Source organism: Schistocerca serialis, chromosome 5 (genome assembly GCF_023864345.2).
Source record: "Schistocerca serialis cubense isolate TAMUIC-IGC-003099 chromosome 5, iqSchSeri2.2, whole genome shotgun sequence".
Classification (NCBI taxonomy): Eukaryota; Metazoa; Arthropoda; class Insecta; order Orthoptera; family Acrididae; genus Schistocerca; species Schistocerca serialis.
The window spans coordinates 75,031,640-75,057,258 of NC_064642.1; the positions used below are offsets into that span (position 1 = coordinate 75,031,640).

Consider the following 25,619-nt stretch of genomic DNA (forward strand, 5'->3'; position numbering starts at 1 on the left):
TTAAATTATGTTACTTATGAGAAACGGCCTGGCATCGCAGCTTCTTGAACCACTCATTAATTACTTCTTCCCGCCTATTGTACTAGTTAAAATTGCTCGTACTGTCGCGTATGTATACAGTTACTCCGCAAAAATGTATTCTGTTCGCTCTTAATATGTTAGTAATCTAGTCGTGCAGGTAATGTAAGAGAAAGTGCAATCTAACTTAAGGATAGGGGTTAAAGGTACTAATCCAAAGAACTTTTTCTCCACATGTACGGCCTCTCTTGTAAAAACATTACTGAATTCTACTCCTCCACTAATAAAGAAAATAAATGTCTTCATATTAAGTCTCTTGCGTAATGAAGTTTTTCATTTTAGCGATGTGTGGGGACCATGGAAGCGGTATGATTAACAGCTGTCAGTGACAAGTTCATCTGGGCCAGTCATGACGCGTCGGAACGCGGCACTGCGCGGGACCTTGCGGCGTAGTACGACAACCCGGAAGTAAATAAATACGGTATGCAATCAATAGAGGGTAAGGACGCAAACAAGGGAAGCGCATGCGCCATGACACGGTTTCTAGGGCGTTGACCTGGTGCAGATTGCACTCTCGGCTGCAATAGGATGCGCGCGCTTCTGTTTGGTTCGCGCTGGTCCGAAGTCCGAGAGTCATGAACTCTCGAACGGCTCAGTAAATGGTCGCGCCTCTTACAAGGCTCGTCGCATCGGTGACAAGTGCTTTAAAATTTAGAGAAGTTAGAGCTTTGTAAAAGCTACACGTTTCAATACTGCTTCAAATTAAAAGCCACAAAACATTTGTCGCCGACTGTTCCAGTGATATGACGATTGCAAACACGTTTCCACAAATAGTAACAACATTGACGTCTTGTGACAATTTCATTATATGACATAAACAGTTTATTTGTCCATAAAACATCTTACAATGAAACTGGATGAATCAGTACATAGCGAATAACATTAATGAATGCTACTCAGCGTATATAAAAATCTAATGTGAGTGAACTGCAGGTTCATCCATTCTACAAGGAGGGCATCAAAAAATTGTCAGTGATAGTTTAAAAAACACATTTAATGAAAAGAATTTCATACCGCCGACAGTTCGAAATCAAATGGCTGTCTTCCTCGTAAGAATGACGCGAGAATGGATGATACAATGGTTTCGAAGTAGGTACAAGTTTTCTTTCTAATTTGCTTCATTAAATTTACCTGGCATCAGCATGAACAACATTAAGCAGTAGAGTGATGTCTATTATTGATAGAGTTCAAAGATTTAGTGCCTACGATTTGCTTGTCTGTCAGTGTTTACCTGACTAGTTCGACGTCCCTAAAGGATTTTCTTCTTGATGGAAACTACTGAGGAACATTGTTAAATTGTCGTATTTGCGCTGTGGTCCGTATGTACTTCGCTAGCAGCTTTTGGAACAGCAAATCAACAACTTTGTTCTGCAGTATGAAGAGAGCACATATGCTGCCTTACGCTAATAAGTAGCGATAATTTTTAAAAACGAAAATCACACATTTTTTAAGTCCAGCGAACTGTGCAGGTACATGATCAAGTGCACTAATCAATGATATAAATAATAATAGTTAACGCTATAATGCACATTTGCTCGGTAAACTATCGGAATGCCATTATCAATTTTATTTTATTTTTCGCCAAATGACTCCAGTATATATTAAACTGCTGAACTACATGCACCTAATGATTGACAGGAAACAACAGTAAAATGAGTTCGAGACGCTTGAGGAAGCAACTGTCTTAATTAACGGAGAGATGGTAATGTTACTCACCTTCCGTAACATCCCAAGTGTGGCGCGCTTACCGACGGAGGAAATGCAGCGGGCTTCGGGCGAACTGTCCGCGTAGTTGAGCGCGCTGCTGCCAGATGTCGGTAAGCTCCTACCACGAAAATGGCGGAGATCTATATTTAGTGGACTGAATGAAGACTGAGAAAATGCAGTTTGAAATGCAAGTGTTGTTTGTGTATGTGATGCTGATAAACCTTTGAAGACTTGTGACGTGTAATTTGCACACGTCACGGCCTCATGTGCCTCAACAGAAGACTGCAATACAAGACTGAAGGCGAAAACCCACTCGAGTACAACTCTGAAGACTGAGAAGGTGAGACTGTTTTCATGACAGCAAGAGGCGTGGCGGCTTCCGAATCGTTTTGACTTCTTCTAATCTTTATAAATAAACTTATTTACATAAAAGCGGTATAGTTTAAGTTCGGTGAAAGTTATGTTTGGAGCAGAACTTGTTGTTTTAGTTATTAAAAGCTTGGCCAATGACCTTATTTCAACCGTGACGGTTTGTTTGTGTTACGCATACGCTGTGATCTACTTCGTCGCTTCAACGCGTATTATTTATTTTGGCAAGGTGGTCTTTTCGTTCTTCATATTGTTTGTTAGCAATGAAAGCTGTGTGATTGTTTTTGATGATATACGCGGATGTAGTAGCACGTGATGTAAACATACCTGTCGTATTTACTTCTTATTGCGTTTCTCACGAGTTGTGTATCTAGAAAACTTACAGTTTGTTTTGTTAATATAAGACATAAAACATTCCTGAAAACGTTACAAATATTACAATTTCCAATATTTGCCTTATCTAAAATTTTGTTCACGTAAACAACCGTATGTCGGTTTTGAAAATCGGTGATACGATAAGACAGAGAAATCACAATAACAACACAAAATGTGTGTGTGTATTATTTACTTTAACAAACGCATGCCCATTTCACATAAATGTTATCAATTAAAATTTTACCTGATTAAGATGTTTATTACTGTAGTATAGGAGTTCGTTTTTATTCGATAAAGTAGGCCTACACAGAACGCAATCGCATGTTCTCTTGTTATGTTTGTTTACGTGCTTCCAAATTAATTTCAGTTTCAGTGTATAATGTAAATCTATGTAGTTGGGAAGTGTCAAATTTGCCGATTTGCTCAGTGGGGCAACGTTAATTAATTTTTGTTTCGGTTATAGTCATATTTCTGCCCCGAGCCTGCGTTTGACACTAACATAACCCAAATGAAGTGATATTCGGCAGTTAACAAAACTTCGGTTTGGGTTAGTCAATCAGTCTGATTGTGTCAGGAATGCATGATTATTTTATGCTTACTCTGTAGAAGGTGGTAGTGGTACTAAGTTGAAATAAATAAGTTCACCCATAACTGCTGTATCGTCGGCGTTTTTTCACGGCACACGAGGCTCGGGAATCTTGTAGTCGTGACCTACTTTAAGAGTCCCGCGTTAATACGCTGAAACACTTAAGTCAGTTCCTGTGGATGGTGTTCATATAGCAAGGCAGCACACCATCCCACAATTGCGGTCTTTATTTCAAGTTCTTTTCATCTGACGACCGGGAACAGAGCAAGAATCAACTTTACTGTTTCCCAATGTTTTGGAATATTTGAAAGCGTGTTTGTCTCCATCAAAACGGCGCTTGGCTAAACAGAATAAAAGGTCTGTCAGTACAAGATTCAAAGCGAGGAAGATTGTCAGCTGTGATGTTATTGTTGGTCGTTTCATTGTACGAATTATTTGTATATTGATGCAAGTAATAACGACAGGGATTAACCTGTAGTAATTTTATTATTTCAGCCTACTTGATATTTTTACGAATGAGGTGGTTACGGCACTGGATTCATGAGGAACAGACTGTAAACCCCTATATTGGCCATCGAGACTATGGTTTGGCGGTTCTTTACTAGAATTGCCGGGGCTAAAGCACTGATAGTTCCTTTGGAGTAGCCATAGCGAGTTACTTGTCCTGTCCTTGACAGTATAAGATCTCTCTATAACGTCCTCGGGAATTAAAACTCTTGTGCTTTCTGCCTTCAGTGTTTTTGAATCCTATAGTTACTACATCAAAGAAGCAGAGCTACTCTGTTGTGGCGTAAATAGTTATAAAATGTTAAGTCAATGAGATTAACTTTTAGTTTGAGCCTTGTACTAGTAATGTGATTGCCCGAGTCAAAGATATTCGTGAAGATTTGCAATTGAACATACAAAGGGATCGAAACAGAACATCGATATTTTGAAATATTCCTCATTGTTTCGATTTTATTGCTGACGCATGTAATGGCAGATTTTCACTTTGAAACTGTTAGCGCGTTTCGGGATACTACGCTGCTTCGCTGCCCGAATATAACAATGTAAGGCAAATATGATTGTTTTAATTATTAGTATGCTGTAGAATAGGTCACATGAAATCGACTGTTTAAATTCTACGCGGTTAATTAACCACAAATCGTTTGTATACTTCACAGTTGGTGAAGGCGTAGTTTTCATTTCCATCAGCCAGATAGGCAATTGCAGTTATTATATCACCCGGCGTTTTAATTGTTGATGCTTTTGAGAAGGTTTCTCTCAATCACTCAGTACAGCGATCTTGGTATACTGTAAATCTGCACGAAATTGGAGAAGAATCTGGTTTTTTAAAATAAATATTAGACTGCAAATTAACTTTAGACATTGATAGTAAATGCTTTTCCCTGACATCAGCAATCCGATTGCAATCCTATCTTTGTCCAGTGAACAGTAATCTTATTTCGTTTACTTATTGACTACATACGTACTGTTTAAAAAAATATTAAGTAAAAACAAAAGCATCCTTTGTTGAAATAAAATGTCTATGTTGTATCCATTACTTTGCAGTTAGAAAATTGTATCTATTTCTACCCAGTATTTTTCCCCGAAAATGACTTCTATGTCAATGCATGTTTAGATCATCAGAGATTTCGTTTTAGTGAAATTTTTATTTGGAAATACGTTCAGAAATCACATTCGATGACATGTGTCTTGACATATTTTATATGCTGTCCTTCCTATGACGTGTCATCGTCGGAAAAACATACTTGTGGTCTTATAGACCTGTAATACAACTGATCTATAGGACCAGAAACATGTTTTTTGCGACCATGACATGTCACACACGGGCAGATATATTTAAACATTTCAAGGTGGACTTGAGAACGACCTTAAAGCGAAATAATTTTTGTGTAAAATAAATGAATAATGAACAGTCAAATAGCGGAAATTTCTTTCATCAGATTTTTTTCCTTGCGTTACGTGATATTAATAAAAATGCAATAATAATGGTAATAATAATACGATGAGTATCTGTTTCTGTTTACTAGGTTAATATTTCATTCTTTGCAAAAGAATTCTTCCTAGCAAGCGAACAAAGAATTCAGTATAACCTGATATTATTTTTGTATGATTCGATAAGGTGATAGCTGAATTTACTCTTCGTGAAACCAGATAGATTGATAGTGTTTTCTGTGGCCTACAATTTTTGTCAATACGAGGCGTACACAAGTTTATCACACGTAGTTGCGAAGTTTTCTGCCTTCTTTCTTTCATTGCCGTGTAGAGCAATTTCAAGTTTTACCTTGCTGCATCTACGCACTTTACAATGCACAAGAGGAAGAAAGAACTAAAAGCCGAGCGTAAAGCATATTGGCGACAATTATTAAGTACTCTGTATACAATTAGCCTGCGCTGTTCACTCTATTCTATACCCTACTAAATTTAAGAAACATATGAGGCATTTGTTTTTGTCATTGTCATAATTTCTCTCCGTAAAAGACTCAGTTGTAAAATCCATTTGCGCTTTCCTTTTCCATCAGTCACGTCATATTATTTTCTTCTCCCTGCTGCCTTCATTATTTGTGTTTTACTGTTTCCTTGTGTTCCTCGTTCCCTGCCCCTCCCATATGCTTTATTGCCGGAATCAACAATCTGAATGTACCTGCCTGTAAATTCTCTCTCGTATTCCATCCTTCACACAGAAATATAAATTTTGCTGTTTTTCTGTTGTTGCTATTATTGTTTTTTCATTGTTTCTGCTATTCCTATACTTAATGTATGGCTCGATGGGAGGTGTCACCACAGGCAGGTTAGCGCGTTTGCAAAACGTCATGTTACACCATGAATCGGAGACTGAGGTAACTGTTGAGGCCCCCAAAAAAGCGCTGCGGCGTCCGATCCAACCTTCCCCTGGGACATACAGTGAAGAGCCAAAGAAACTGGCACACCTGCCTTATATCGTGTAGGGCCACAGCGATCACGCACAAGTGCCGCAACACGACGTGGCATGGACTCCACTAATGTCTGAGGTAGTGTGTAAAGAACTGACACCGTGAATCCTGCAGGGCTGTCCATAAATCCGTAAGAGAACGAGAGGGATGAAAATCTCTTCTGAACAGCACGTTGCAAGGCATCCCAGATGTGTTCAGTAATGTTCATGTTTGGAGAGTTTCATGGAAAGCGGAAGTGTTTAAATTCAGAAGAGTGTTCCTGGAGCCACTCTGTAGCATCTCTGGACGTGTGGGGTGTCGCATTGTCCTGCTGGAATTGCCAAAGTCCATCTAAATGCACAGTGGATATGAACGGATGCAGTTGATCAGACAGGATGCTTACGTACGTGTCACCTGTCAGAGTCGTATCTAGACGTATAAGGGGACCCATTTCACTCAAACTGCACACGCCCAATACAATTACAGAGCTTCAACCATCTTCAACAGTCCCCTGCTGACACGCAGAGTCCACGGATTCATGAGATTGTCTCCATACTGGTACACTTCCAACCACTCGATACAATTTGAAACGAGTCTCATCCGACCAGGCAATATCTTTCCAGTCATGAACAGTCCAATGTCGATGCTGACGGGCCCAGGCTTTTCGTCGTGCAGTCATCAACGACTCCGAAAGCCCATATCGATCGTGTTTTGTTGAGTGGTTCGCACGCCGACACTTGTTGATGGTTCAGCATCGAAATCTGCAGCAATTTGCGGAAGGGTAGCACTTCTGCCACGTTGAACGTATCTCTTCAATCGTTGTTGGTCCCGTTTTTGCAGGCTCTTTTTCCGGTCGTAGGGACGACGGAGATTTGATGTTTTACCGGATTCCTGATATTTACGGTACACTCGTGAAATGGTCGTACGGGAAAATCGCCACTTCGTCGCTGTTTCGGAGATGCTATGTCCCATCGGTCGTGCGCTGACTATGGCACCACGTTCAGACCCACTCAGATCTTGATAACATGCCTTTCTAGCAGCAGTAACCTATCTAACAACTGCGCCAGACACTTGTCTTATTTAGGCATTGCCGACCGGAGCGTCGTATACTGCCTGTTTACATATCTCCGTATTTGAATACGCATGGCTGTACCAGTTTCTTCGGTGCTTCAGTGTATATGTTGTTAATGGTCATCACTTATTTTGCAGCGTAAGTAACAAAATTCGTCTACTACTTTTGTGTCTCCTTTCCTAATCTATCAGCATCGCCTTTACACTTTTTTAATTTTTCTTGATTTTCATCTTATTACCTGTTTACGAGACACTATTCATTCCATTCCATTCAACTATTCTTGCAAGTTCTTCGCCGTTTCTGACAGAATTACATTGTCGTTGGCCAAATTTCCCTGTCCATTTTCTTCTTGGTTCCTTTCGCTGTTTGATGTACAGATTGTATAACATCGAGGTGCTGTTACACATCTGCATCTACATCTGTACTCTCAAACCACTGTGAAGTGCATGGCAGAGGGTGCGGCCCACTGTACCATTTATTAGGGCTTTTTCACATTCCATTCACGTCTGTTCGAGATATCGCATTATGTTTGAGCTCAGAATATATTGTAAGACTCTACAACAAATCGATGTCAAGCATACTGGACGGTAGTTTTGTGGATCACTTCTACTTGTTTCCTTGTAGACAGGTGTGTTTTGTGCTTTCTTGCAGCAACTTGGCACGGTGTTTTGCTCGAGGGATCTGCGAGAGATTGCAGTTAACAGAAGGGTTAACTCGGCCATAAATTGGGTATAGAATGTCATACCGATTTCATCGAGCCCTGGAGTTTTGTTCAATTTTAACGATTTCAGTTGTTTCCAAACGTCACTGACACTGATGTGTGTGTTTCACTCATCTTTTGAGTACTACTGGGTTTTTTGTTTATAAAGGAACATTTTAAAATGGAGTTAAGCAATGCTCATTTTGCTTTACTACTCTCAATTTCAGTTCCTTCCTTGACCATGAGTGAATGCTAACTTTAATGCCACCAAAAGCCTTGACTCGACCAGAATTTCTTGGGATTTTGTGAAAGATCTTTTGATAGTCATTGAAGGCTTCACGCATTGCTCTCTTCACTACCACACGCATTTGATTCAGCTTTTCTCTGTCTATTGCCCTACGCTTTTTGTTATACCCATTATACAGCAGTCTGTGTTTCTTAAAAAGTTTCTTCACAGTGACTCCTAGCCATGGAGGATCTTTTCCACCTTACTGTTCTACTGGGTAAACATCTATCCAGTGCTTGGTCAACTGTTCTTTTAAAATTGAGCCATAGATCTTCTATATGCTCCTATCATGAGCTAAAAGTTTCAAGTTCCTCATTGAGATATGACACACTGTGGTACATATTTAAGCCCTAATAAAATATGTTACAGACCAGAACAAGATAAGCAACATGAACTACGCCCCTTTTAGCACCCCAAGCCAACGAGAAAATTAGTACTCCTTGTATTAAACAGAAATAGCACTGCTGCATAATAAGATCGCAGAAAGTAGTATGTTAACATTACTGAGATACTTAATGCCGGTTAGTATATGAATTCCTTCTGAAAGGACAGTGCCTAAGAAAAATTATTGGCTAAGGCGACCGCTGCCAGAGAATAAAAAATTCTGGTTCGAGTCCTTGTCTGACATAAATATTCATTTGTCAAGACATGTTCATTTTATTTACTGTATTTATTTAAGCAAATCGTTAGGAGGGAAAGGAAGGAACAAGAATGATTTTCATACATTAAATGATGATCGATTTATTCTGTTGGAACAAAATCTCAGTGTATGGGGTATTTCGTTGAGTACTTGTCTTTCTGATACTTCTTTCTGTTTGTTTATTTGTTATTCTTGATACATGAGAATGTACCTAACAACTTCCCACCAAAACGCATTTGGCATCTTAATTTCAATGGTAGTGTTTTTATGACTGGCCTGCCAATGTGGCCGAGCGGTTCTAGGCGCTACAGTCTGGAACTGCGCGACTGCTACGGTCGCAGGTTCGAATCTTGCCTCGGGCATGGATGTGTGTGATGTCCTTAGGTTAGCTAGGTTTAAGTAGTTCTAAGTTCTAGGGAACTGATGACCTCAGAGGTTAAGTCCCATAGTGCTCAGAGCCATTTGAACCATTTTTTTTTTTTTATGACTGCATTTTTCTATTTTGCTCGTGTCTCAGTCATATCCTACTACCAGTCCTAAGGAGTTTCGGACAGGCGACAAAGGTATTTCCTACTTCAATTGTGTTGGTTGACCAAGTAATCAATCGGTACTGTAGTACAGCATAAGAAGTTTATATACGTGAAAATTGAGATTTTTGGATTTGCATTTCTATAACTGTACCATTTTATGTTGATCAGATTTGACTATGTATACACCATCACATCAAATAATCACCTGCAGTAGTGATTGATCAGCCATAAAAGAATTTACGAAAGTGTTCCTTGACGTACTAGACAAGGTTGTGTGTTCAACAGGTGTATTTTTTTATCTTTGAAAGACCTACTAAAAAAGCTAGAATCATTAGGAACGAAACAAACTGTTGATAACTGGTTCCAATCAAACCAGAAGAACAGAGTATGAAGAGTAGAGGTCAAATCAAATGGCTCTGAGCAGTATTGGACCTAACATCTGAGGTCATCAGTCCCCTAGAACTTAGAACTACTTAAACCTAACTAACCTAAGGACATCACACACATCCGTGCCTGAGGCAGGATTCGAACCTACGACCGTAGCGGTCGCGCGGTTCCAGACTGAAGCGCCTAGAACCGCTCGGTCAAAACGGCCGGCTAAGGGTAGAGGTATAGCAGCTTCAAATAAAGCAGTTCTTTTTGAAACATTTAACAGATCCCAAGTATAAGGAGCGGTCAAAAAGTTCCCGTTTTAGTGCGTTGCTGCAGCGTATACACTATGTAGCGCGATTCCGATACGGGTATATAAGCATCGACATGTACGCCACGGGTTAGTTGGCATTCGTGTGTTACCAACGGTCGTGCGGTAAATGCGGAAATGTGAACTATAATGACGTTAATACCAAATGCTTCCAAATAAGACCAACGTGACGCTGTTGTTTTCTTGACTGCCGAAGGACAAACATCGTTAGACACTCATTGGCGAATGAAGAATGTTTATGGGGCAGCATGTCTGTCCAAAACTAGCGTTGTGGAATGGCGCCCCCTAAGCTCCATGCTGGTCGCGATTTGACGTAAGAGGTCCGTCGATCTGGGAAGCCGGCCTGATCCTTTACGGATGACAACTCAAGTGGAAGATACTGGAGCACTCCCGTCATACAGACCTGATCTCTTCTCATACGATTTTCATGTCTTCGATCCCTTAAAAATTGCATTGAAGGGTCGACGATTCCTGTCGGTCGAGGATGAGTAGCAGGCAGTTACGAACTACTACTCGCAGAAGAACACGATATTTTACCAGACAATTATCGTCAATCTTGTGCGTCAGTGGAAATATTGATTGCCTTAGTGCTCATGACGATTTTGCCTGATTGGCATACCGATTTTGGGCAGCATGTTAGGACCAGATAGTGTTAGACGTGGAGAAAAAATTCTTTTTGCTGATGACAGCAACATTGTAGTTACAGAACTGATAGTAAAGAAAGCAAATGAGACCCTAATTGGTGGGCTGTTTATAACTGATCACCATCATGACCATTACTTTGTCACACACTCAGAAGATCTGTGGAATCTAATACTAGGCGCGAAAGCAGCAGCAGCCCTACCTAGGATGTAAGGGGTGCACCGTACCAGGCCGCGGCTTCAAGAGGGCCCCGAAGACTGAGCGCACCATCCACCGCTAAGCTAATTATGTGTTCTGTTGCTGTACGTGCGATAATGAATGAACATTCTACAAAATATGTTTTTGTATAAATTCAAAAATAAAATTATTTTGAAACACTGAAGTAAAGCTGTCATCTACGTGAAGGTTGGTCTGAACACTACAGCACTTTGCTAGGAAAGGTCCCATTAGAGGTGGTATGCTGTTGTCTGCTTTCCACCTTTGAATTAACTAACCCATCCAGTTAAAGCGAGACCTAAATTTTAACGTTGACCTCTAATCAGGGTGCAACCCACCTTTTTTCAAGTTAAGAAACATCGCCTACTTAGGCAGCGTTAGGTAATAAACCTAACTTCCTCATCAAGGCAGCCAATGTAGTGGGCGCACCCGGGAGACATGTAGTGGTGTAGGAGCATCTCTGAACTGGAGTGCTAATTTTCATATAATTTGTAACTTAATTTATTACTTACATACTCTCTAGTTACTTTAATGTGATCGGGCCGGCCAGAGTGGCCGAACGGTTCTAGGCGCCACAGTCTGGAACCGCGCGACCGCTACGGTCGCAGGTTCGAATCCTGCCTCGGGCATGGATGTGTGTAATGTCCTTAGGTTCGTTAGGTTTAATTAGTTCTAAGTTTTAGGGGACTGATGACCTTAGAAGTTAAGTCCCATAGTGCTCAGAGCCATATTTTTAATGTGATCACATTTCAAAAGCCTGGATAATCACATTTTACAGCACGAGACAAGCAGGAAAAGTCAGTGAAGCTCTGGGAGGTACCGGCAGGGATTACCGATTCCAGTGCGGTGCCCAGCTGCGCTAGGTTTCTTGGTTGAGGGTTCAGTTTGGTTGCCAGTGGAGTGCGGTAAACACATCCTAGTGCTCTTCGAACCATGCACGTACCACGCTGTGATTTGTGTGACACGTTGCATTATCCTGCTGGTAGATGCCATCGTGCCAAGGAAAAAGAAACTGCATGTGAGGTTGGACATGGTCCCCAAGGGTAGATGCATATTTGGGTTGATCCGGTGTGCCTTCTGAAATGATTAGGTAACCCAGGAAATGCCACAAAGCATTTCCCAGACCATACGCTTCATCTTTGTAGCAGGATGTTCGTTTTCAGACGCTTCATGCCGTACATCTCATGGCCATCTGTCCGATGGAGCCTAAAAACGTGATTCACCGGAAAAGGCGCCTATCGCCATTCAGTGGACGTCCAGTTGCTGTAATGTCTACAAATTCCAGCCTTCGTCGCAGATGAACAGTAGTCAGCGTGGGTGCGTAAACCAGGTACCTGCTGCAAAGGTCCATACGCAGCAACGTTCGCCGAACGCTCATTGAGGAGACATTGTTGGAGCCTCTTAGTTCATCTGCGCGGATAGTTGCTCAACAGTTGCTCGGCTATTCGCTCGTACACTTCTCCGAAGTCGTAGATGCACACGTGTCATATATAGCCTGTTGTTCACCACAGTTGTCTCGGCGCCTATTTTGGATAGAGCCTTTTTACCATTTACAGTGGCAGCTGAACAGCTTAAAAACTTTGCCGTTCGGAAATGCCTCCATCCTTGGTCCGAAAGCTAATGATCATGCCCTTTTGGACGGCAGAAAAATGTCTCTAATTCCGCATTATAACGTCAGCACTGATTCACGAATCATGCTTTATATACCCTCCACTGCTAGTGCTTCCACCTGCCGTCTGTGCGAGGTTTCTGCACGTTGACCTCTAACAGGCAGTCGTCACATTAATGTGATTGGACCGCGTAACGTAATTCGAAGGAGTAATATCTGAGAATGTACGTTCGGAGCACTGCATTGTATGGTAGTGAATCATGAATAATGGCAACAGCGGAACAAAAGAGAATCGAAGCGTTTTATATGTGGTGCTATAGAAGAACGTTGAAAATTAGGGGACTAGTAAGATAAGGAATGAGGAGGTTCTGTGCAGATTTGCCGAAGAAAATAATACATAGAAAACACTAGAAAGAAGGGAGAAGATGATAGGTCATGTGTTAAGATATTGGGGAATAACTTCCATTGTAATAGAGGAACCTGTAGCGGGTATAAACTGTACGGGAAGACAGAGATTGAAACACATCCAACGAATAATTGAGGGCTTAGGGTGCAAGTGCTACTCTGAGATGAAGAAATTAGCGCAGGAGAGTAACTCGTGGCTGGCTGCATCAAACCAATCAGATGACTGAAGACTGAAAAAGCCAACGTAGCTGGTTCCTCGAAACGCTGTGGTTCAATCTCGACCTAAACAAAACGCATATAGTGGTTTGTACATTTGGGAAAACCAGCAAGCTAGGAATCAAATTTAAAATTTCATAGCATTACAATGACATCTACGTACAATGTAATTCGTTCGATTCGGTGATTCCGAAGACAGATAGCATAGTGGCATATTACCAGAGCGCTTTCTCTGTTTACCCATCAATAGGGAATGCTCATAGCCAGAGGGCTCATGTGATGCAAACGTGTGAAGCAAACAGGTAACTATGCCAGAAGACGCACCCATGCTTCCTAAAGCCAACTGAGTGAATTTGAAAGGGGTCACATTGTGTGGCCTTCCGAGTGGCGGGATAGTGCTTTCGAAGAATTGCTACACAAGTTGGACGTGCTGTGTCAGTTGTGCAACGATGCCGGTTGGTATCACTGGTCTCGTGAACATTCTCACGCCCGTAGACAAGATTATGGACGTCTATTGTAAGGACAGCAGTGGCAGATCGTACAGCTACCAGAGCACAGGTAAGAGGGTTTCTGAGCCCAGACGCGTCAACATCAACTGTTTCGAACCGGTTGTTGGCAGTAGAATTACGAGCACGCACATTCCGGCCCATCTTTCACTCAGGCCACTGCATCGACGTTCACGTTCGACTGTTGCCGTCAGAGGATCACTTGGAAGATGTAATGGCGCGCCGTGGTCTTCAGCGATGAAAGCAGATTCTACCTGTACGCAGCTGATAGTCGTAGACATGTTGAGCGCTGTCTCTTGGAATGCATTCGTCCAAGACACATACTAGTCCCACCTCAGGCTTTATGGTCTGGGGTGCGATAGGGTACAACTCTCGTTCACCTTTAATTTTCTGGAGGGGGCGCTAACCAGCGCTTGGTACCAACAGAATGTGTTCGACCCATTCTTTTGCCGTTCTTGCAACAGGAAGGTCATGTGCTGTTCCAACAGGATAATGCTCGCCCACCCACTGCCCGTGAAACTCAACGTGCTCTGCTAGACGTGCAGCAACTTCTCTGGCCAGCACGATGGGATACGATGGGACGAGAAGTGACTCGTGCGACTTGACAACCAACAATTTTTACAGAACTACGTACCTCAGAACGGCTTGTGGTGTTGATCTGTGAATGTAATCATTTCATGTACTCCATATGCGCTGTTGCAATAATAAATCTTGAGTGAATTGGAAAAGTCTGAAAGGCTGTACTATTTATTATTATTATTATTATTATTATTATTATTGCCAACGGCCTTGTCGTAATGGTCACACCGGTTCCCGTCAGATCACCAAAGTTAAGGGCTGGGCTAGCACTTGGATGGGTGACCATCAGGTGTTCCGAGCGCTGTTGGCCCGCGGGGTGCACTCAGCCCTTGTGAGGCAAACTGAGGAGCTACTTGATTGAGAAGTAGCGGCCCCGGTCTCGGAAACTGACATACTGCCGGGAGAGCGGTGTGCTGACCACATGCCTCCCATATCCGCATCCAGTGACACCTGTGGGCGGAGGATGACACGGCGGCCAGTCGGTACCTTTGGGCTTTCATGGCCTGTTCGGGAAGAGTTTAGTTTAGTTTTACTATTATTATTATTATTATTATTATTATAAACGAGATTTCAAAATGAACCAAGAAGAGTGTAGAGCTCCTAAAACAGTATTTTTCGCTCTATCTTGCGCTGATTACTTTCAGAATAGTGCAGCGCGTTCTGTGTGAACACAGTTTACTGTTGTATAACTTACTGTTTAAGTCATTATTCTAAATAACATACCAATTGAACAAGCCAATAGATAGTAACAATTTATTATTACTAAACCTTTTCGCACAGCAAAAGCGGTGTAAGGATTGAGGATGCCTACCTGAGGATACGCAGTTTTACCCAATTGTAGATGGTTGAAAAATCTTGCGGAATTTATATTCGACCAGGGATATTCTAAAGGCGCCAAGTATGGGTGATTCGCTGATAAATCTGAAATACACTTTATGATAAAAAGTGCAATGCACACAGAAGAGGAGGAGGAAAGTAAATTTACGTGTTGAGAGGGTATTTGATGTGTTTTCAGTGATTACGATATCGAGTCAAATTTAAGAACCCGACAGTACGGGCCCACGTGGTACCCACTGTGGCCTGGATACATACTGTAATTCCGTTGGGAAAAGTGCCACATAGCCGTTGTATCCTCTCCTGGAGCAAGCTGGCCCACAACTCTTGTATCTGATCCTTGATGTCCTGAGTGACAGCGCTGGAATGGAGAATACGTCCGAACTGTTCAGATATATCTCTGAGGATCGTGCTGGCAGTAGGAGTACCTCAGCATCAAGCAGACAGATCATAGAGACACTTACCGTGTGTGGATGAGCATTGTCCTTTTTAAAATGGTACCGCGATACTGTTGCATGAGAGGTAACACAAGAGAACGCAGGATGTCCGTGTCGTACCGCTGTACCATCAGAGTTCCCCCAGTCACTACTGGCCGTGGTAATATCCGATGGCTCACCACACCACGACTCCAGGAGTAACACTGCTGTGGCTCTCTGGAGCAATTTGAGAGTTGGACCTCTCCCAGGCCGTCATTCTCGCCGACGATGATCATCCGGGTTAATGCAGAACCGTGATTCATCGTTTAACATAATGCGACTCGAGTTACCAGCAGTCCACACTTCCTGGTCACGCTGCCACTCCATAAGCAGCCGTTTGTGGTGTTGCGTTAACGGCAGTCAACGTATGGAACAGCAATCACCTAGTCCGGCTGTTACTGGTCTCCCACCAATGGTGAGGAATGACAAAGTTGCAGCTTGTCCATTACTTCTCTAGATGCAGGTGTGAATGGGTTTCGAAGTGCATAGTGCACAATTCAACGATCCTCCGATGATTTGGTCCGACGTGGTCGTTGACGAGTATGTCTTCCCTCACAGTCGAACATTGGGCCCCTGTTACATCCGAATGCTCCACAAATATAGATGTTGCACGATTCGACCAGCCGTCCAAATGCAGGCCCCTGTCAAACACTGTCAGGTCCTGATAACATACACTGTCCTGCCTGCAACAATACTAAACGCGAGCAACACTAACGCAATCTGGTGGCAGTTATACCTGTCACAGAGAACTGCAACTACAGTCATTCCATCGCGTGACAAAGGAGCCGGAAAATTGTCACCTTCTGTCGCTCCAATATTTTTTTAATTTTATTTATTTATTATTATTATTATTATTTTTTTTTTTTTTTTTTGCGTATGATTCGTATCTCTTCCTGTACGCTTTCTAAGTGGTGCGCCAGTAATAATTCAGCTGTTTGAGAGTTTCTTAATCAATCATGTTTGTCACTGCCCTGTTAGTGAGCTAGGGCGTAACGCTTACATGTAGAAGTTAAACAAATTAGACATTGCGTATGACTCTTGACGGTTGTGTAAGCTACGTTTGTGACGAAAGGGCATTCCGTGGTCCCGCTTCCGCAAAGTACGGCAGCCTGTCGTTTTAACTAATAGACTCATTATGTGTCAGTGCACCGAAGTAGCGCTCCCAGCTGGCTACGAATATCGGAAGTGTAACTCAAAGAAGAAACAGATGTCTTACCGTCTACGTGATGCATAGAGTAGTAGGAATATCTGTGGAGTGAGCGTTCAAATGTACTGAGCATTATGTTTGTCGCCAACATACATTGCCTACAAATCATGTAACTATGGCGCAATGTTTGCCCGTAACCGGCCTGTAGATTTTTGAATGTCCTTACATCGCTGGTACAGACAGATCTCGTTCAGAAGTACTGTGGATTTTGTACACGCCTTCCGTGAGTATTATAATAATTTGAATTTGATTTGTAAAACGAACTTGACTTAAAAATTGTACGCTGGTGTGCAAAACTTTAGGACGAAAGCAAGGTTCGCACGATGTGTCGAGTAATACAGCTCGATGCAACTTGGACCATAAATAGAAATAACTGCTACAGTACAGAACGTAACTGAAACGAATACACAGTGAGACGAACAGCAATGATACTTTTATTCAAAAGATAACAATTACACAGAAGTCACCGCGATGTATGCTGGTCCCAGGGACATTAGAAACTGCGGGACATGGTTCTTAATGCGTACTCTGCAACATGTTCCCATGCTGGCCACAAGGTTGGTTAGGTGTTTTCCTGGTAGGGCGTTCCGTTCCTCTACCAGCGCGTTTAGCAACCGTTGGATTTCGTCGACGCTTGTGGACGTTCTACAATTACGTCTCCTCACTGAGTCCCACACATTCTACAAAGGGTTGAAGTTGGGAGACCGGGCAGGCCAATCCATTCGCTGAATGTCCTCTGGTGCAAGGAACTCCTCCACGTGCGCTTTTCGATACGGTCGCGCAATGTCGTCCATAAAAATGAATTTAGGAACGAAAGAATATCTTTTAAAGACTCACATTGGGAAGGAGTACGTTGACCGATGAGTGAACGGTGTTCGAGGATTTGAAATGTAGTACGCTCATGCGACAATGTGCCTCCCCGCACCATAACACCTGGACAACGAAAACGATCATGTTCGACAATATTCCTGGGTCCATTACGTGTTCCCACCTCTCACCATATGAGAGTACGCCCAGACCCACTACTCAGATTGAATTTGTTCTCATCCGAGAAGAGCACGCGACCCTACTCCTCGCTGGTCCACTCGCTATGGTCTTGGCACCATAGCAAGCTGTGCCGATATGCGGTTGTCAGCGGAACACAAAATGCGGGTCATCGGGCGAAGAAACCACACTCATGCAGTAGCAGTGTCGCTGTGCAGCATGAGATTGCTTGCTTTCAGTCCTGATAAACGTGGTTGCAATTGCACTCGCTATTTGACATGGGTAGCTTCTTCCGTGTTGCACAGCGTAGTGGTCTGCCGCTGTAGTCGACCATGGCCGACCACCTCCTCTCGTTGGGGCAGCAGAGCCTGTGGATGGGAACGCTTCTCGTACACGTGAAACACCGATTTGAACAATACACTCGTCGCACTCCGTCCTTCTTCGTTTCTGGATGATTCTTCCCCGTGTTAAATCATCCAGATGTTGCCTCCAGGACTTCTCGTAAGGAAGAGCACCATCACAGTGCACAGTAATTGCTTGCTGATTGACACACACTGTCTTTTCCCGTTCCTTCAACTGCATCGTGTTGTGGGCCGGCCCCGTTTGGCGTTGCAGCCACGCTGACCTAACTCCATGTGATGTCCAACTTTATGTGCACAAATCTCGTCCAGAGCAACGTATATACGCGCCAGGCATTTCTTTTGTTCGTGACAATTGCCGCAGCTCAGATGGCAGTTCTTTTTCCTATAGAAAAAGAAGGGATAGCCGCAGATATTCTTCAGGTTTTATATTGCACTTGATGGTATTGGCGAGTCTCTTCTAATAAATTATACTGCGGCGGCTTTGCGAGATAGCTTTGTTGTACGCCAAAGAGAAAGCGTCACGTGCAGTAAATTAGCGACTTGTCACGCTTTGAAATAGTTTTAGATACGAAATTCTCCCCTTTTTTGCTTTTTGGTGCATTATGTTTAATCCTCGATCTTCCGTAATGAGACTCACATATTTATCCGACATACTCATTCTCCACGTCACGGGTCGTAGCAGTACAGTTTCTGATCGTGAATACTTTAATATAAGCACAGTGGCGTGGATATCTATATAATCCGAAGATAACGACTCGAACCATCATTTATAAATCTTATCTGCGGGCGGAAACTGCGTGTAATGTGAATACACTGAATGCACAGCCTGGTAGCACACACCCACGCTACCAAATTTATCTAGTACTTCTAAGCACACGGCGAATCCAAGCAACGCCTACAAAATTTCGAGATCCGCGGTATGCGGGAGCTCGTTAAAGAGTAGTTGCATTTTGCTTTATTTCTTAGTCATTTATATTGCTATCTCAGTTGCTCTGAAAATACTTGACAACAATACAAATGTCGAAGATATGCGCTGTATCTTTTTGGGAAACAAACTTGTCACTCACCCACGGTACTTGTTATTAGCAAATTATTGCCCACTTTACTCCTCGTCCTCCGGCTTGCTGCTCGGTTGTGTCTCCGGTTCGATTTGATTCTCTGGCAGCGTTTGTTATACCTTAACAATGAAACACAAGATTGTGAACAAATTTGTTGTTGAACAATTGGCCGATATGCACCTCTTATTTGGATTCACGGAATGCAGTGTTTGGGCATGGATATGTGTCATTGCAGTACTTACGAAAAAATCAATAGGCGTCTACCAGAAACCGCATCCCTCCATGTTACGACGATTACGTATGACAGGCTTTTTCACTGCTGTCAGGGTATTTTTACAGAACACAAGGTAATTTGGGCAACAAAATGAATAAATTAAAATTGCGGTATTACTCTCTTGCGAGCCATCGGAAACACTTGTAGAAAAATACAAAATACCTGTCAACAATCCCCGAAATCACGCTGTTTATTGCAGTGCAGCTTCATAAATTTGCCTTATGATATTAACTGTTCATTACACTGTGTCTCGGTATTTTTAAATGCGAAAAGTTCTCTTTCTAATATGATAATTAGGCATTTGTGGTACTTATTTGTGACACTTTTCCTCATTTGACGTAACTCGACTTGCGTCCGTAGCAGCAACAACTATTTACTATTGCCGTTACTAATAAATAAATGTGTAAAAACAGGACAAAAAAGCGGAATAGGAAAAATTAGTCTCACTGTTAAAGCAAAACGTAAGCAAACAACGTTATACTGAAGCCACGGGACGATTCCATTTTGGTGTTGGCAATATGTGCAGCATGCAGTCCTCTCTCGCCATAGATGATCCTGCACTGTTGTATGATTATTGCCTTGTAGAGCAGAACACGAAGTTTCGTTTATTTACATGATTTTGAAGTTGGCCGAGTTTTCGTAGTGTAACTGGCCACAAATAGCATTATTGTCAAAGGGCATACAGAGGGACAATTATTGAACTATATGCAAAAAACGTAAATTAGTTATAAACTATGGCGTGCACACCCTTGTTTCAACGGGTAAGCGCCACTACAGATATTCGGATTTAGGTTATGATGTGGCGCAGACGGATAGCGAAATTCTGCATGACCATCTGAAAAGTAGGAGATCGATGCTGTCAATGACCTGCATCGCTATTTTCAGCTTACCAATGGTTTTGTGGTTATTGCTGTACACCTTGTCCTTAATATAGCCCCACAAAAAGGAGTTGCATGTATTCAGATCCGGAGAATATGACGGCCAATTGAGGCCCATGCCAGTGGCCTCTGGGTACCCCAGAGCCAGAGTGCAGTCCCAAAAAGTGCTCCCCTAGGACATCACTCTCCTGCTTCAAGGGATCGGGCTTCGTCTTGCATGAACCACCTCTTGACGAAATCAGGGTCATCTTGCATAATGAGGATGAGATCATCTTCCAAAACCTTCACGCACTGTGGCTGCGACGGCTCACCTGAAGATGACTGGTAGGTGCCCAGTTGAAATATCGTGCGAAGTATTGAACGACGACCGGCTGCAAGCCCGAAATTTCTTTGAACAGTCAATTCGCCGGGAAAATTTTAAAATTCACAGTTTAACTGCTGTTGAATTTAGACTGACTTCAAAATTATGGTAAGTGCAGTCTAGTGTTTTTAAAACCAATCAGCCTCAGATGTAACAACGTAACACTTCAATAATTGCACGTATTAAAATCCATAAATAATGAAGCTGAACCATTGATTACATTTGATTGTGTTTTATTCGTAATTCGTACGAAACGAAACTTTCACAAATAACACTTTTCAACAACAAACGTAAATGTAACAGAAATTCTGAGAGAGAGCTAGCAGAACAGAAGATATCGCTAAGGTCTAAAACATATAATTATACTACTAAAAACAAAACATTTAGCAATGTAACATTTACTCGTTATTCTGAAGCGTTTAGCTTCCTTGAAAAAGCTAAGTTATTTTATAATATTAATAAACGTGTAAGTTTCAAACAAAAATTGACAAAATAACCCATCTAATTAACTCAAATTAAATAAAACTAAATATTTCAATTACTATGCTAAGAAAGAGTGGCTTTAATACCATCCGGTAGTCACTGTGCCATCAAGGAATATCGCACCGATTATTCTGTGACTGGACATTGTACATCACACAGTCGCCCGTTGAGGGTGAAGAGACTTTTCGATCGCTAAATGCGGCTTCGCAGTCCCCCAAATGCGCACAGTTTTGATTATTGATGAACCTGTCCAAATGAAAGTGGCTTGTCACTAAACCGAACAATACAGCGCATACTAATACCGAAAGATGAGAGAATTAAGCATGGATCAGTGATGTTTTGCATGCTTCGTGTTTGACTGGTATTACTTACTTATTTTGTTGACGGATCCCCAGCAGGCTGCCGGTGGCCGTGCTCGAAATATTATCCGAACCGACAGCGTGCAAGCGACCGGGCGGCGGTGGCAGGCGTGTGAATGGCGTGAGGCGGGAGTGACTCGTATTGGTTTACTCCGCGGTGTGAGCAGCTGGGGATTGGGAGGTTGTGGACGTGTGGCAGCGCGACACTAGCGCCGACGTGCTTCAGCACCTCTGCGGGTTCAGCGCATCCTGGACATGTTTCGCGTTGATTCCGATTTCTTTTAGAGGCGAAGCATACGCACAACGAGTCGCCGGCTTTGCACATTTTTCGCACGGTTGTGGACAAACATACATGTAACAAGTGCTGCTATACCATTAAGGGCTTCTCTAACATTTTCGAAAAATAATGGTTTTTCAGAGTTCATTGTCTACCACACGAGAGCACCAGTCGGCCATGAGCGGCGTTAGCAGCGTAGAATGTGCCCGTCCTGCGTTAGAGTCTAGTTATGTCTTTTATCTTCGACCAAACATTTGTATCGCTACAACGAATGATCTTTTCTGAGGAACAGCAACAACAATAACAAGAGCATCAGCAGAAAGAAGAAGATGAGTGGTACGCCCGTGTCTTGAAATAATAAGAATCAAGACACAGGAGTGTCTTGCTTGAGATGTTTACTTTCATAAAGGACCGCCGTTCTGACTACGGACGGGCCAGTCGTGCCCCAGCGACCCCTGTGTCGCCCTTAGCCAGTGGCGTGAGGTCAGCACACGACAGTCGCAGGCGCCGTCTGTTTAGCAGACCTGGTGCCAGTACTTCACGCCCAAGTAGCTCCTCAGTTGGCATCACGAGTGCAGTCCTTCAACCGAGGAAAAATCCCTGTACCGGAAATCGAACCAGGCTCATTTGCACTGACTACTTAGTTACGGAGGCGGACAATATTTTTATAGCCGAATCAAAAATATCCCGAAACGATCACAAAATGCTTCTGTACAGTTGCAGCGCTTGAGAGCAACATCATCGGCTCTCATTGGTACTGCATCAGTTGACGGCTCGGGTATTCGTAGCTATTTTGAATTATGCGTGGTCTGCGTCAAAAGTAATATCAGAAAGGCAATTCTTCTTAAATGTTAATGTAAAGTGTTTTCTGCTATCACCATAAAAATCAAATGTGCGGATCAGAAAGCGGCATTCGTAAAACGTACGTGGTGCAAGGATGTAGCGTAATGTTATTGTTTCTAGCGGACTGCTGTTTCCTTTTATATGGATGACGAAGAACCCTGATCTGTTTTGTATATGAAATACATAACGTAATTGACACAAGAACAATTTCATCTTAACAGGAATGAATATACGTGTGACGCAGTTCACTATGACGTAGAAAGGGGCGTAATTCAAAAAATTATTTTTCACAGTATTGAAAAAACATGTCCCTAAAATTTAGGTGCATTTCAGTAATTTATGTTGTTACAGCTGTCACCTTGGAATAGCGCAATGACCGAAATCGCCATCCTCAATAAATAAGTAAATAAATGAATAAATATAGTTACAAACAGACCAGGAAGAAAATGTTGTCATTTATAAAATGTTATTGTATTGTTCCCGAGAGTCACCTCTCACAAAAACCATCTAGAGTTTCAACAGTCAGAGGCTTAGAAGGCCGCAGATCACACGCGGACTGGTACTCTGCACAAAAGCGTAGATCAGTAGTTCCCAGACTTTACTTGGCTATTACCCCTGAGTGCAAAACGAAATTTTTAAATGATGCATGAGATTTAGTTATTTGTGTGTGTGTGTGTGTGTGTGTGTGTGTGAATGAAAACTATCGAAAACTATCCTCAGCTGAGGATAGACACTTCCTACAAAACAAACTTCCCCTGCATTACTCCTCTACATTGAGGCACTTGCTTCACCTGCACATTGCAACCCCATTTAAAATCAACCATGTTAAAATGTGTGCACTATACTTACTGTTCGTAATTCACCTGATTGCTGCATTCCCTACTTCTGAACCGGCAGAAATTGGAAGACTTAAGACTGTTAATGCTTTGTGTCTGACTTCAGCCACCAATAATTATTTATTTATTTATTTATCTACATTTTATGGCCTTCATTGGACCACTCTAGCCAACTTTATACAAATAATTTTCCAGTTTTCTGTCAGCCCAGTACTTCTTCATTGTCTCGGATCTTATCCTTCTTTCTTCACCAATAATAATAATAAGAAGAAGAATAGTAGTAGTAGTAGTGGTGGTGGTGGTGGTGGTGGTGGTGGTGGTGTGTACAGCACTACAGTAGCCGTTGTGTGTCATGCTGTCAGTTAATTCATTTATCTGTTTCGAAGCGAGTACTGAAGCAATATCTGGACGGCTGCTGCAGGTACTATCTACAACTTAGAGAAGAAATTTTCTTGAGATATTTAGCATTTTTTACGCACATCTCTCACTTTTATCATCAGCCATGTACGGGACAAAGTTCAACATATGGGTACAGCGGACGGCTATGTGAGGAACGTGTAACTTCCACCGCATTACTGCTGCTAATTGAGAAAAAGCAATTATTTATAACTTATATAATCAGATCTTTTCAAAGTAATATAGTTTCGTGACTGAAACAGAACCGAATCGTATAGTTTCCGCCCCCATGTTGGGAACCACTCACGTAAATGGATAATGGACTATAGCATCCCGTGCCCCCCTCCCCTCCCCCCCGACGCCATTGTGGCCTGTGAGGCTTCTCGCGCGCGACTGACAGAAGCCACTGCAGGCTTTTCAGGAGGTTGAAGGCTGTTGTCTGTTGTCTCAGCTTAAGTTTTTGGAGGTTTGTTTCCTTGCTATGCCGACTTGATTGTACTTCGAGATGTTATCCCTGTTATGTAATACATAGAGAACTGAGCAAATGTACAAAAAATAAGAGGAAGAGATAATGCGGATGTAGTCGGCGTAACGGGGAATGGTTCAAATGGCTCTGAGCACTATGGGACTTAACATCTGTGGTCATCAGTCCCCTAGAACGTAGAACTACTTAAACCGAACTAACCTAAGGACATCACACACATCCATGCCCGAGTCAGGATTCGAACCTGCGACCGTAGCAGTCGCGCGGTTCCGGACTGAGCGCCTAGAACCGCTAGACCACCACGGCCGGCCGTAACGGGGAAGGAAAGGAAATCTCTCGTTATTATACGTGGGCCTTGTTTGCCATAAACTTGCTATGTACTTCCCAACTACCACAGCAACAGCTTTTCGGACGAAAGGTCATTTAAACGACTGCCATATAGAGTAGGCAATACAGGTAGAAAATACGCGCATTCTGGCGTTCGTTGGATTAATTGTAGAGGGAGCGGCAAGTTTCATATTGTATCACTGTGGACAAGAAGCCATTCATGGGGTCTGCCCCATATTTTTTACTAATGATTGAACTTTTGGTCGCAAAGAAAATATTTTCTTTATGGTTCACCTCTCAAACGCGTTTCGATATCACCATCATCAGATCTGTGGTATAAAAATTGTAGTAACATAAGACATAACTATCTTATTCCGTTCGGGATGTTACATTTTTGTCACCAGGTGGCCTTAGTGACATTCTCAGTGCCAGTGACAAAAGAACACACTCTGATATGTCACTCGCGTAAGTCAAATGTGTGTAATTTTAGAGCAGTATGTACTTTGTTCATCAATTACAATTACGCACTGCGACCGTAAAGTTGTTTAGTATGTAAAGCATCAGTGCATATACTGTACAATTTTACCAATTGCAGTACATCTTTAATTACCTTTATATCAGGAAAATACGTATACAGTTCTGTACAGGTTTGTGTAAACAAATATAAAACCTGATGTTCAAAGTAACACAAACAGTATTTTAACAGAATGAGATTTTCACTCTGCAGCGGAGTGTGCGCTGATACGAACTTTTCAGTATTTTAACAAGCCATCAAAGTACATCGTGCGTGATAGTAAACGCCAAAACGTACCAGGAAAATATGTGTACAGTTCTGTACAGATGAACATTATAAAACGTGATGTTCAAAATATGATGGGCGTTCAATAAGTAATGCAACACTTCTTTTTCTCGGCCAGTTTCGGCTGAAAAAATGCGAAATTTGTGTAGGAATGTCGTGGGCTATCCACGCTTCAGCACGTATAGTTTAGTGAGGTTCCGATAGCTGGCAGCGCTATACGTAGCTTTCAAAATGACGTTGGTAACGGAGG

General features: G+C 42.3%; 1 protein-coding gene across 3 annotated transcripts in view; it reads left to right on the plus strand.

Annotated features, from left to right (window-relative positions):
- The first annotated feature begins 1,889 nt into the window (after positions 1 to 1,889).
- The window catches only part of LOC126480743 (uncharacterized), a 1,220,032-nt gene continuing 1,196,302 nt past the window's right edge, over positions 1,890 to 25,619 (plus strand). For all 3 annotated transcript variants that reach the window (XM_050104017.1, XM_050104016.1, XM_050104015.1), the window contains exon 1: positions 1,890 to 2,125. The gene's annotated coding sequence lies outside the window, so the exon portion shown is untranslated. The remainder of the gene's footprint in view (positions 2,126 to 25,619) is intronic.